General features: G+C 50.2%; 1 protein-coding gene across 2 annotated transcripts in view; it reads left to right on the top strand.

The window, feature by feature from the left end:
• The window catches only part of Ccdc60 (coiled-coil domain containing 60), a 169910-nt gene that overhangs the window by 53810 nt on the left and 102918 nt on the right, over nt 1-13182 (top strand). The window lies entirely within an intron of this gene.

Here is a 13182-nt window from a genome sequence, read left to right as displayed (position 1 = left end):
GAGGAGAAGGGAGGAGGAGGGAAGAGGGGGAAGGAGGGAAGAGGGAGCGGATGGGGAGGAAAGAGGAGAAGGAAAAGGAAGGAGACAGGAGGAGGTTAGAAGAGGAAGAGGAGGAGGGAAGAGGAGGAGAAGGAAGAGGAGGGAAGAGGAGGGAGGAGGAAGAGGTGGTCACAGTGGTCATCTGGCTGTCTCCCCAGGAGAGGTCCCAAGCCACCCTTCCTCATCCCTCACTGCTCTGACTCACCTCTGCACATACTGAGGGCACACCGTCTTCCCTCTTAGCTGTTTTATGTCTTAGTCGATCAACGGAAAGGGTACATACTGGTGGGATGTGGCGTAGGTTCTGTTGTATGGCTCCACTGCGCAGGGATTAAACTGGGCTAATTAACAGATCCACAGCCCCACACGCTCATCACCACCAGCCCCTCCAGAGCCTGCTCCGACCTGGAAGTCAATCCCCTTAATCCCAACCGCCCTTCCTCCTTGTCGGTGAAATGCCCACAGCCCACAGGGCATGGCACTGCCACAGCCTGCCTTATTCACCTACCGCGAGATGCTCTGAGGCGTCGTTAAAGGAAAGTGTGTGTCGTGTTGCTAGTGGTGGTTTGGTTGTGGGGTTTGGGTTGTTTTATTGGGGTCTCATTACACCTTAGCTAGGTTGAAACTTACTAGGTAAGCCAGGCTGGCCACAAACTTGTAGCAATCCTCCTGTCTCTGCCTGCTGGGTTCTGGTATTGTGTAGGTGTCGGCCACCACATCCAGGAAGTCATTTGGTTGGGTTTTAGTTTTTGTTTTTTATTGTTTTTTGTTTGGTTGGGTTTTTGTTTGTTTGGTTTGGTTGTTTTGGGGTTTTGTTGATGTTGTTGTTGTTGTTTGGTTTGGTTTGCTTTTTGTTTATGAGTTGAATCCAGCGTCTTGGACAGTGAAGATGATTTTCTGACAAACCTCAGGGTTGGGAGAGCATGGACGGAGATGCACACTGTGGAAGGAAAGCAAGGAGACTGGCCACTTCTCAAGAGCCTCCAGCAGTATGGCGGTGTATGAGGTTAGGCAAAGGAGTCAGCTTTGCACCAGCCCTAGGTAGGACCTTAACTCAGAGCCCAAACCTGGAGAGATCTAAGAAGTGTACCCAGCAGGGCTTCTCTGAGCCTAGATCATCCAAGATAGGGAGGGTTAAAAACATCTCCGCAGCTCTGCCTAGACACCTCCTACCTTGGGGCATATGCTCACCTCTCCCTAATTTACATGGCGGACCCGCCACTGTCCCCTATTTGCCCGAGAAGACCTGAAAATGACTATGATACCATCAAAGACACCACCTCTTTGAATGCTTCTGGGTGATTTCAGCATTTTGCAGCTTCAAGCCTCAGCTGCCTCACCCCCGCCCCAGGAGCGGTGTTTGCTAAGGGTGGGAAGGAAGGCGCTTTGCTTTTCAAGCAAGTCTGAACCCCAATTAGTCCCCGGGCAGCTGGATGCTCATTGGCTACCTCGGGCTTCTCATCTGGCGTTGTTATTGATTTGGTCAGAAGTAATTAAGGAGATAATTCTTACTCAATTACATTTCCCTGGATTTCCTGAGGTTGCTAACTCCTGCTCCCTGGCTGTATTTTCTTTTCCAAATTAATTTCGTCTCGACTCTGAAATGCAGATGGATTTTGCTGGCGCTCTCCACGCTTGTTGAGTTTTGAGGGGACAAAGTGGGGCTCTGTATTTTAATTCAATCAGGGTTGTCAAACCCAAACCCGTGTGTGTTTGTTTGTTTGTTTGTTTTAGAAAATTAATATAAGCAAAAGAAGTTTGAAAAATACTACAGAAAATGGATTGGAGAACTAGGGCCCCTTTCCCTAACCTCACCCTCCCATCTCCCTTACCCCTCCCCCCACCCCATCCTCATCCTTCAAACCTTCACCCAGGGCAGCCAGTTCAGGTCTGAACGTGAAAAAATTGTCCCTGGCAGGTTCATGTTCTGAAGATTTTTTTTCCCTCAGCTAACAGAGCTGGGTTGTTTTGTTGTTGTTGTTTTTGTTTGTTTGTTTTGTTTTTTTGCGGGGGGAGGGCATGAAAACTTCACAGCGTGGTGTCAAAGTGTAGGGGTACAAGACTGGGTCTATTTCCCCTGCCAATTAAAGAATCAAAAGTCGGGACAGAGTTTGAAAGCCAAGTGGAATTGGAGATTATTCAAAGCAAACCTCTCAAGCAAAGAATCAGAGCCCCAAAGAGAGGAGGGAATCCAGAGCAGGAACCTGCCTTCCTCTCCGTAGCTGCTGGGATTATTGGGTGAGGGGAACTTAGCCCATAGCAGGGTGTGTGGTGGTGAGACTTAGCCATAGCAGGGTATGTGGTCGCGGAATCTAGGCATTTAGGCATACTTTTCAGTCCTCCCCCCTGATTGGCCAACCTGAGCCAGCCGCGGCTTGTGCAAGACATGCTCCCCGAAGAGCTCACCTCACCTTCAGAAAAGCATCCTCCTCGTCCTGGCACTGGGGAAGAATCAGAAAACAAATTACATTCTCCGCCCTCTGGCCATGCCGGTTAAAATGCACTCCTGGATCTCCCGGCTTGACTGAAGAAACCACCTTGCTCTCACCGCCCCCTCAGCGGGGTCTGACCCCCTAGTCCCCACCCTGCTCTCTGTTCCCTGGTCTACTGTGAGGTGAACAGCCCCTGCCACAGGCTGCCACTGTGACGGACTAAAACCATGGGCCAAAGTGACTCTCCCCTAACCCATCTCCGTCAGGCAGGCTGAGCGGTCAGTATGCACGTGCGCAGATGATCCCGAGTCCTGCCTGCACTGCTCAGCTCGAGTACACCCAGAACCTCAGTGTTCAAACTCCTTTTTATCCCCACATCACCTCCTGTCCCCTCAGAGGCAATGCTGCCTTTAGTTCTCCTGTGGACTCTATAATATATTTTCCAAAGCTTGCTTTTTATTTTGTGTGTTTTGCCTGAGTATATGTATGGGCACCACTTGCATGCAGTACCTGAGGAGACCAGAAGAGGGCGTCTGTTCCTCTGAAACTGGAGTTAGAGACCATTGTGAGCTGTCATGTGGGTGCTGGGAACTGAATCCAGGTCCCTACAAGAGCTACCAGCGTTCTTAACCTCTGAGTCATCTCTGCAGCCTTGAAACATATAATTTAAAAAAGAAACTATGTTGCATACAAACGTTCCCTTCTCCACCCACCATAAAGAGAGCATTGTTGACCCTTTACCTTATGGACCCGCATTTCACCAGCCCTCTGTGTACCTCGTACTGCTTCATCATTGCCAGGGTCAACCGCTTTCCGACTCCTCCAGGCTTTGTCTCTGAGTTGCGTCTAAAAGTTAAAAAAAAAATCAGCAAATCGATGATCACGCCCATCCATCCACTCACTCACCAAACAACTGTCAAGAAACCACTCAGTGCTTGGCATCGTGCCCTAGACCAAAGATGCCATGTGACAAGGTCAGACACTCTGCACATGTCGTATTGCATGGGACCAGAGGAGAGACCCCACTTACAGCATGAAAAGAAGAACCATTTAAACCGGTGGTTTTAAATATGAATGCCAGAGAGTCGAGCTGAGCCAAATACAGGAGATTTTAAATCAGAGCCGCCTGCTTTTCCTTTTACTTCATAAGCATAAGCAGAATCTTGAGAACACACACTCTGACCCACTTGCCAACCACAGGCTGAAGCTGGGAGCCACAGAAGCAGCTTCCTGGGGGTTAAACTCTTCCTCTGGGGTGGGGGCTGAGCTGCTGCTCAATTCCCTGTTTGCCTAGCCCCTTCGCTTGAAGCTTTTGTTCCCCGTTGCTGTCCAGAACACATCAGCTCAAAATAAGGCTTTGAGAGCAGCTGGGGACAAACATCTGGTCACTGTAAAAGGCGCCAGGCCAGTCCCTATGATGCCAGCAACGCCAGCGCAGGACACCACGCAAGGGACGCCTGGAGCCACGGAAGGGAACATCCCAACTTGGGTTTGTCATGCCCGACAAAGACACAGACAGGGAGCATGGCAAACGTAGACTCTGTATAGCCGAGTGGACTGAGAAATTAAAATAAGATGCAAAATTTAGCGTGCATACCAATAAAGTCTCAACAACAAAAACAGCCCTGATAAGAAGAGGATGGGTGGCCGGGCGGTAGTGGCGCATGCCTTTAATCCCAGCACTTGGGAGGCAGAGGCAGGTGGATTTCTGAGTTCGAGGCCAGCCTGGTCTACAGAGTGAGTTCTAGGACAGCCAAGGCTATACAGAGAAACCTGTCTCGAAACCCCCCCCCAAAAAAAGAGGATGGGTGGGTAAAGGGGACTCCCGTACACCAGTGGGGGGGGGGGCACACGGAATTAGCTCAGATGCAAATCAGAAGAAGAGAGGACAAAGTGAAGACTGCTCACGTATACAATGGATACGGTTTGAATGATGTATCCGAAATAAAAGAGTACATCCGGGTCATCTGGAAGGAGAGGCCAGGAGCCAGAGAATATTGCGTTAAGCGCAATAAGCCAAAGGCAGAAAGACTAAGAGCAGTGGCTGGAGAGAAGGCCCTGTGGGCAAGTGCTTGCTGCACACCCTGAGTTCAAATCCCCAGGACCCATGCGGAAAGTTGGGCAGGGCAACGCACACACCTTTAACACCAGCACCAGGCAGGGGTAGAGACAAGAATCCCAGGCCTTGCTGGCCACCACCATAGCTCTAGGTTCATGACAGACCCTGCCTCAAGGAAAAAGAGCATGCCAAGCACATGTAAGACACATACAAATAGGCTTTCAATGTCATCTATGGAAAAAAAAATTTTTAATGATGTGAAGGAAGATTATAGAACATCGAAGGGGATTTTGTGAGGGAGAAGAGAGCAAGAGAGGGTAGAAGCCAGGGAAGGCATGAGCAAGACATGGTGCTTACATGTGTGGAAGAGCCACGCGGAGTCACACAAATCTGTACCAGTAACTCATGTTACTGATTACAGTTAGGGTGCCGTCGCCTGTCCCCTGTGGTAAGCACACTGCCAGTAAGCCGTGTCCAGGCCAGCGCACAGCTTGTAAAGCACTGGGACCGCTCTGGTCTAGAAAGTTCTTTGAAAGTTGTGATTAGACCCTGAAGAGAAATCAAATGAGTTTATATAACCCCAAGCACTACCTGTTTCCCAGTGAGGGCTAGTCCCCCATGGCTGCGTTTCAGTGATGGATTGCTGTGTCGTAAAGTGGGCCGCCTAAGGCAACAAACATTTATCACCTCCAGCTGCCATAGACTGGGAACCCAGGTGTGGCTCAGCAGCAGGTCTCTGGCTTGGGGGTGTCTCCAGCCCAACCAAGATGGCTCCAGGGCAGCTGGTCTCTCGGGCTCCCTGCCTGAAAGGTGCCAGCTCCTGAACTCACCTGTCGCATGGCTGTTGGCACACATCAGCTGCTCAGTGGCTTCGGCGGAGACTTCAGTTCCCTTGTTTACGCAGGTCTCTTTCAAAGGAGAACCTCACAACCAGGAAGCTGGACTCACCAGGAGCAAGAGCCAATGGCCAAGGTGAAAGCCATTCCCCCTCTGCCACCCAATGTCAGAAGCCACTGTTTCTGTCATTTTCTATTCATTCCAAGATTACTGGGCTCAACCCACCTCCCAAGGGAGAGGGTTACACAGAGGTGGGAATAGGGGTCTCTGGGGCTATCTGAGAAACTGCATACCTGTAAACGGAAACAGGAGAAAATGAAACCTGAGCATGTGTGTGTGTGTGTGTGTGTGTGTGTGTGTGTGTGTGTGTTCCTCTGTGTCTTTGTATGTATATGGAGGTTAGAGGTAAACGTTGGGTTTCTCTCTCAATCACTCTCCACCTTATTTTTTGAGGCAGAGCCTCTCCCTGAATCTGGAGCTCACTGCTTTAGGTAGGCTGGCCATGGAGCCCCAGGTACCCCACCCCAATCTTTACCCCTTGAGTGCTGGTGTTACAGGCATGTGCTGTACCCAGCACTTTTACGTGGGTTCAGTTCTCCTCGTGCTTACATGACAAATTTTACTGTGCATATGTATATACGTGTGTGTGTGTATACATGCGTGCATGTGTGCATGCATGCCTGAATGTATCTCTAGAAGGATCCACAAAACCTGTCAACTCCAGTCCTCTCCAGAGAAGAATTCGAACAGCTTCCTGGCAAGACAGGAGTGACTTTTTCTTTCTTTTTTTTGCTTCCTTCCCTCTGTCTGTTTTATTAGAAAAAGCTATGTTGATTTTTTCCCTTATTTTAATGAAATAGACTTCACTCCTGTTTCTTCAGTACGTGGCAAGGTTCCTCGCTCCTAAATTGATTTTGCTAAGGTGACCTCCCGTGGCCTCCGCACGGCATTGCCTGCTTCAGGCGTGTTCTTCCGTGTGTTAGGTCATCAGAAGGACCCGTGTGACACACACCCTCCTTCCACCCCAGCCTCCAACCATACTCTTTATTCCAAGCTCCTGCTGGCTGCATCCTCCACCTAAATTGTCCACAGGGGAAGGAAAGTGACACTTTCCTGTCACCCGTCTCCCCAGAGCCATGCATGGCCTGTGGCAAGGAAAGACCAACAGGAGGAAGGCACAGTGAGTTTATCAAAGCCTGCTTTTTCCATGACACTGAATCTTCCAATGATGGCTGGAAGCCCCAGGGGGAACTGTGTTTCTATGCTAAGTCTGATTAAAGAACTATATTGGGGGTGGGGGAGGGAATGGCTGGAGAGAAAGAATCACAGATGTTAAAAAATAGTGTTAAGGTTTCAGCTAGGACTACTTAGATGTCTCTCTGTCTCTCTCTCTCTCATATACACATACATGAGGCAGAACACTTGTCACATGAGGGAAGACCATGCTGGAGCACTTGGAGGCATCTGTCTCTCTCTCTCTCTCTCTCTCTCTCTCTCTCTCTCTCTCACACACACACACACACACACAGAGAGAGGGGGGGGGGAGGAGAGAGGGAGAGAGAGACAGAGGAAGCAGAACACTTGTCACAGGAGGGAGGACCTTGCTGGAGCACGTGGAGGCATCTCTCTCTCTCTCTCTCTCTCTCTCTCTCTCTCTCTCTCTCTTTGTGTGTGTGTGTGTGTGAGAGAGGGGGAGGAGGAGGGGGAAGCAGAACACTTGTCACAGGAGGGAGGACCCTGCTGGAGCACGTGGAGGTACCTGTCTGGTTTTGTGGCTTAGAGAGGGAGTTCTAGCTTCTCCACGACCTACTTCAGGGAAGGGAGGGGGAGGGGGAGGGGACAGTGGAAAGATCAGAGGTCAACTGCTGGCTTTCAGTTTGAGGTGAGCTCTGTGAGCTGTGTGTGGCGTCTGCGTGGCACCGCCCCACTGAGGGAGAATCACCTATAGACACTTCCACTGCCAGCTCAGGCCCCAGCTTCCTGAGACACTCATACCTGCTCCTCCCCCATCACACCCTCAGGCAGCCGCAGACCCTCACAGTATACTCAAGTGGGTGGCTGTAATCTCAGCATCCGCTAGGCGGAAGAAGGATCTATTGCAGTCTAAACCCTGCAGCAACAGCAGCAGCGACAGACCTGGGCTATCCTTGACGATCTCTGTGTCTCCCAATGGGGTCTATCCTGAGGAAGGGACCCTAGACACCCCACCCTAGGAGCCCTGTGGTCACACCAAGGCTCATGCAAGGGTCACACTCTAACCAACTCCAGCCAGCTCTTTTGTCCCTTGGTTTCTATTTCAGCAGTAGCTTAAGGTCAGCTCCAGTACGGAAGATTAGACGCTCTCCATAGGAAAGTCGAGGCTGAAAAGCTGGGTACCACAGGGAACCTGGGCTAGCTCCTGGCTACCAGCAACCCAGGGATGGAAGGCTTTCTTTGGGCTCACAGTTTGAGGGTGATCAGGCTGGCTACCATGTATCCTTGAGGGTGCTGATTCCGCCCAGGACTGTGGCAGACATTGCTAATCAATTATAGATATCTCTCTAATGAGACTGGTCCTCAGGGTGCTCCAACCAGTCTTTGGCTGGTAGGAAGCTGGCAGTGGAACGGAAGTCCTTGCTTTCTCGATCAGGCTGCCTACCATGTATCCTCGAGTGTACTGATTCCTCCAGGGGCGGCGACAGACATTGCTAATCAATTACAGAAACTCTCTCTGATGAGAGCGGACCTCGGGGTGCTCCAACCTGTCTTTGGCTGGCAGGAAGCTGGCAATGGAGCGGAAGCCCTTGTTTCCTAAGAATCTTAGTGCATTGCCTGACATGGAATTTAAGCTCTATCCCAGAACCTATTTCCTTAAGCTCATCCAGGATTATGAAGGACAGGCCTGAGCCCCTCACAGAGACTTGGGTTGGTTACCAGCATCTGACAGCTGTACCATTGATCCCTCATAGCTAGTCTTAACCCCTGAGCCGTCTCTCCAGCCCAGAGCTGGTCTTTCAGAGGAGCATGGTTTGTTATCTTTTTAAACCGGCGCCTCTGTTGGCACTCGGGCTTAGACCCTGACTGGTGGAAGCTCGTGGGAGCCGGCAGCCGATTTCCATTTCAATCAGGCAAGAGCTGAGAGAGGCTGAGATGAGCAGATCAAAAGAAACTGGAGTTTGATTGAAAGCCATGGCTTCTAGCGCCACCTACCGGTACATCTCCGCATCGCTGCCCTTGCTGACCTGGAGGCCCTTGGCTACCCAGCTGTCTATAGTTTGTTTGGGAACATTCTCATACTCTCTCTCTCTCTCTCGAATTCTTTGTTTTTAACTCGTGGTGCGTGATTCAGTGTGTAAAAGCCACAAGTGCTCGTGACATAGTGGCAGGAATCTTTTCTTGGTAAGCCCGGTTAAGCTCCCTGTACCAAGCGTGAAGTCTTAATTCCTCACGGTTTCTGATGAAGACCAGGCAGGCGCGCTGCTTTGGATCCCTGATAGCTTGCAGAGAGAAGGAACAGGAGCAGAGAGATGGGAGGCTGCGCGTGTTGTCTACGGCTGGCAGTGATGGAAATTGACATCAGGCGGGGAGGGAAGACAGCTTGAAGACATCTTTAGGGAAGAAAGGCAATCACTAGGGGCAGCTGTCAGATCAGGAAGCCACACACAGGCAACAGTTCCCAAAAGGGTTTAGCCACGTCCCAGTACAGAGGGTCGCAGTTCACTGACCCCCATCCCCCCACCCCACCCCCACCCCCTTGTCACCCCACCCACCCCACTCGGCATCAGAGAAGGGTTACAGGAGCAGGAGGCTGCACTCCACGCTGGTGTCTTTGTGACCTTGAAGAAAGTCACCCTGTCTCTGGGTCCTGCGGTTCCCTTTTGGCAAGATAGGACTAAGGATGCCCATGAGGAGGATTCCTTGGGAGGTGACACTAAGCCGTGGAAGCTGGGACAGTACAGGAAGGATGCTTTACAGACACACAGCAGGTCCGCACATCAGGAGCACAAGGAATATGTCTGTCCCGGCATGGCCAGAGTGACCCCGTGGCATCTGCAGACTTTACCACAGTAGAGGCCCCACATCCATGTCCCCCTTCATGATAAGCACCCCATGAAACTTACCTGTCAGCTGCAAACCAATTTCAAGCGCCCATCCCCAGCTTACTGAGCCCATCCCCAGGAGGGGTCTAGAGTTTGCCAGATCTCTGGCTTGCCCACCAGTCATCTTTCTTCAAACAGCCGCCCCTCCCCCTCGCAGCTCCTTGGAGCACCCCAGCTGTTCCCTGATGCCTGTATCAACCCCAGCACATTTGACAGAATTCATTCCCATCTTAATTCTGATTCCAGGAAGATCGTATTTTCAGGTCTAAAAAAGATGAGTTTAGAACACCCTTTCATAAAACACAGAGAAAAGAGAGATTTAGAAGATTGCTCCTCTGGCCATGACTTCCAATGGACCCTGCCGATTTTCTGCCTTATAGAAGAAGTCTTTATGGTGGCATGTCACAAAAATTCAGAGAATAAGCTATCTTTAGATCAACAGCTAGTCCCTACTATGGGAAACAGGACCCTGTCAGGGGGAGGCAGACTATTGTCAAGAAGAACACATGCTTTGCAGGCTATGGTGGTACATGCCTATAATCCCAGCACTGGGAGGGGAGGGGGCGGGAGGCAGGAGGAACATGAGTTCAGGTCAAGCCTGGGCTACCTAGTGACAACCCTCTCACACAGAGATGCTCTGATGTCACTTGAGCCCAATGCCACGACCAGGCTTTGTCACTCGACAGCGTCTTCTTCACCGTAGCATGCATCTCCTTTACCTTTGTATGTCCCCACCGATCCCTTATAACACGGAATTGTAATGTGGCCCAGACAGATGACATCACGTGTTTGAGAAGGAATGCCCTTGGAATAATGGGTAGCGAAGAGGTGACGGTTCTGGTGGGATTAGCAGGGGCTCCACTGAACACATGGGGAAACTGAGGCTCTGGAAGAGAACGTGTCTCACTCAGCATCAGCCCGATCAAAGTAACAGACCCGGGGCCTCCTGCTGATAGCCCCACAGGTGGCCATCCCTAGAGGCCCGCATGCTTGCCCTCCTCCTCACACCCTTCATCTGCCAGCGTGGTCCATCACAGATGTCACAAAGGCATCTTTTCAAAGTCCTTGTCTGCATACCTCACACCATCGGTGGGACGGTTCCAACACCTGCTGAAGGAGAGATACGCAGGGAAGAGACGACGCCATCAGAGGCTCCAAAGGCCAATGACACACCCAAGTAGTGCTGGAACAGGTAACCAAAGTGAACTGTCCCTGAGGCGTGTCTCCTGCAACCAGGCGGGGTCATGGAGTAGCTGGCCCCAAGAAGGCTTTGCGCGGTGCTTGCGTTCGTCACGTTTGTTGATTGACTTTCTATGATGCTTTCCAGCTTTGTAGAGGGAACACTTTCTTCACTGTGAAGTCCTGAGGAAGTCAAGTCCCCTGGGTAAAAAGACCCAGTGTCAATATTAATATGGGATACAAAGTCACAAGGTATGAAGGACTCTGATCGAACATATCAGATCTAACGGAAGAGGCGGTCTGTATAAAGATTCATAAAAGAACAGAACACAGAAGAGGGTTATAGATAGCCTAGAACCATGGTTCTGGAACGTTCCAAAAAGATTCATGTGTTTCAACTCTGTTTGACACTACTAGGAGGCCTGACAGCCTTTAAGGGGCAAGGACTCCCTAGGAGGACTTGGGAGGGGTGCCCCTTAAGAAGACTGAGAGACCCAGGTATCTCCCTCACTTAGCCATCATGGGCTCGACCATAATGTACCATCCGCCTCCCCATGGCCTCAAAGCCATGGTCAAGTCTGTCACAACCTCATCACGTGAGACAGAATAAACCTTTTCTCTTTATAAGTTGACCTCGTAGGATATCTGTCATAGTGATAGAAAACTGACTACCACAACGGCTTTTGGTGAAGATTTTCAGAGGAAGTGACAGAGAAATACCCCAGTTGTACTGCAAAGCCTCGGGGAAATACCAGGAACACTGGCTCAGGGTCTAAGGATGAGGACCCTCTATAGTCTAAGGCGACCCACTTAAATCAAAGCAAGAACCAGCCCTCCGGTCCAAAAGGCAACTTACGCCTTTTCAACCCAGCCTTAGCTAGGACCCAGTTACTAAACAACCCCCAAAACCATCTCCTCTGAGCCATCATTTTTCCAATCCCTATGGGGAGCACGTTGTTAAAAACTACATTTCCCAGAATCCCTAGGTTCAAACAATTGAAAGTTCCAGCAGGAAATCAGAGAGTGGGAAGAAGGGAGGGCCCAAGGGTTCCCCTGTTTGTCTCTCAGAAGAACTGAACTTGCCTTCCTGTGCCAGGCAGGCCAACCCCAGGGCTTCTCAGGCCCCCTTCCCTTTGTCCGGCCTGATGGCTGGCCAAGGTACATCCAGGGTTTCCTTTTGCCGCCCCTGCTTGGCTCTCCGGGTCTTCCAACAGTTCTATAACTGCTCTGGGCTGCTCCACTCTTTCTACAGAACTACGTGCTGGCTCCCCATCTGGAACCTGCATACAACGGCTCACCCACGTCATCCCACGGCTCACCCACGTCATCCCAGGCCCTTAGACAACTCAATTGAAATCAGTATTAAACATTTATATCTTCGTGCATCGAGAGAATTAGTCAAAAATTGCCCTACAAACATGAAAGACGCCATTATTTAATTAGAATTAATATATGTAAATTACAGAAAATTAGGAAAAGGAACAACCCGAGTCAGAATGATTGTTTAATTAACTTATAATTCCGACACCCTGATACGACATCTCTATTGTTGATCTATTGTGTTTACTTCTATATTACCCTATCATGGCATGGATTCTTCACCATCATTTTTTTTTAAGTTGTCTAGACGAGATGATAGAAAATTGTGAGAAATTTCTACACTGTATACAATCTAATTTCCTTACACATAAGCTGCATTTCCACGTGAAATTATATTCCGCTGCCACTCCTCCACGCAAATAAACGTCTACAGCAACACAAAAACATTAGCCACAGAACGGAGCCATCTTCACCGTCTGGGCCAACCGAGGCTCAGCCCCACAATGACGGTTTGCTAGGGAATCGGGGGTTTGGCAGAATGAGTCACACTGCTGTGGTAGACATCTGTGTGGGGAAGCTACCTGGCCTCTTTGGATGGCAGTGGGATTGCTGGGGTGGGGAGAAGGCAGCTATGCTCTACGGTGGGGACAACGGAGGAATACAGTGTGGGGCCACGCCACCACTGTACAAACATCATAGAACACGCTCATATAAACCTAGGTGGTCCAGCCTGTCGCCTACCTGTGACTAAATCCATCACGAAAAAAAAGCGACACAATCAAGACCACTCAAGGCTGCCGCCAGCAACAACCTGCTGCCTGGCTTAGAGTGAAGGCATGTGTGTGTGTGTGTGTGTGTCCATAATGAATTGCACTCTCAAAATCATAAAAACGCAGAACAGCAAACCCTTAAGCCAATAACACAGAGGGCTGTCACCACAAGCAAGCGCCCCATGCTCCACGTAACTGCATCCGCCGAAGTCTTTAATCTTATTTCCGTTTTTTTTGTGTCCGCGTGATAAACAGCACATGGTGTGCATGTGCGTATACCTGTTTGCACGTGTGTGGTCACCTGTGTATTGGGAGCACACACACATGGGTATGTGTGGATGTGCTGGAGCCTGCTCAAGGCTGGGGGAAGGGCACACTATATACACAAATAAATACTATACACATCACATACATACACATACCACACAGTCACACACACACATAAGACACAAGCATACATACATACA

Source organism: Grammomys surdaster, unplaced genomic scaffold (assembly GCF_004785775.1).
Source record: "Grammomys surdaster isolate TR1022 unplaced genomic scaffold, NIH_TR_1.0 164, whole genome shotgun sequence".
NCBI lineage: Eukaryota > Metazoa > Chordata > Mammalia > Rodentia > Muridae > Grammomys > Grammomys surdaster.
This window is presented reverse-complemented; position numbering and strand designations above follow the sequence as displayed.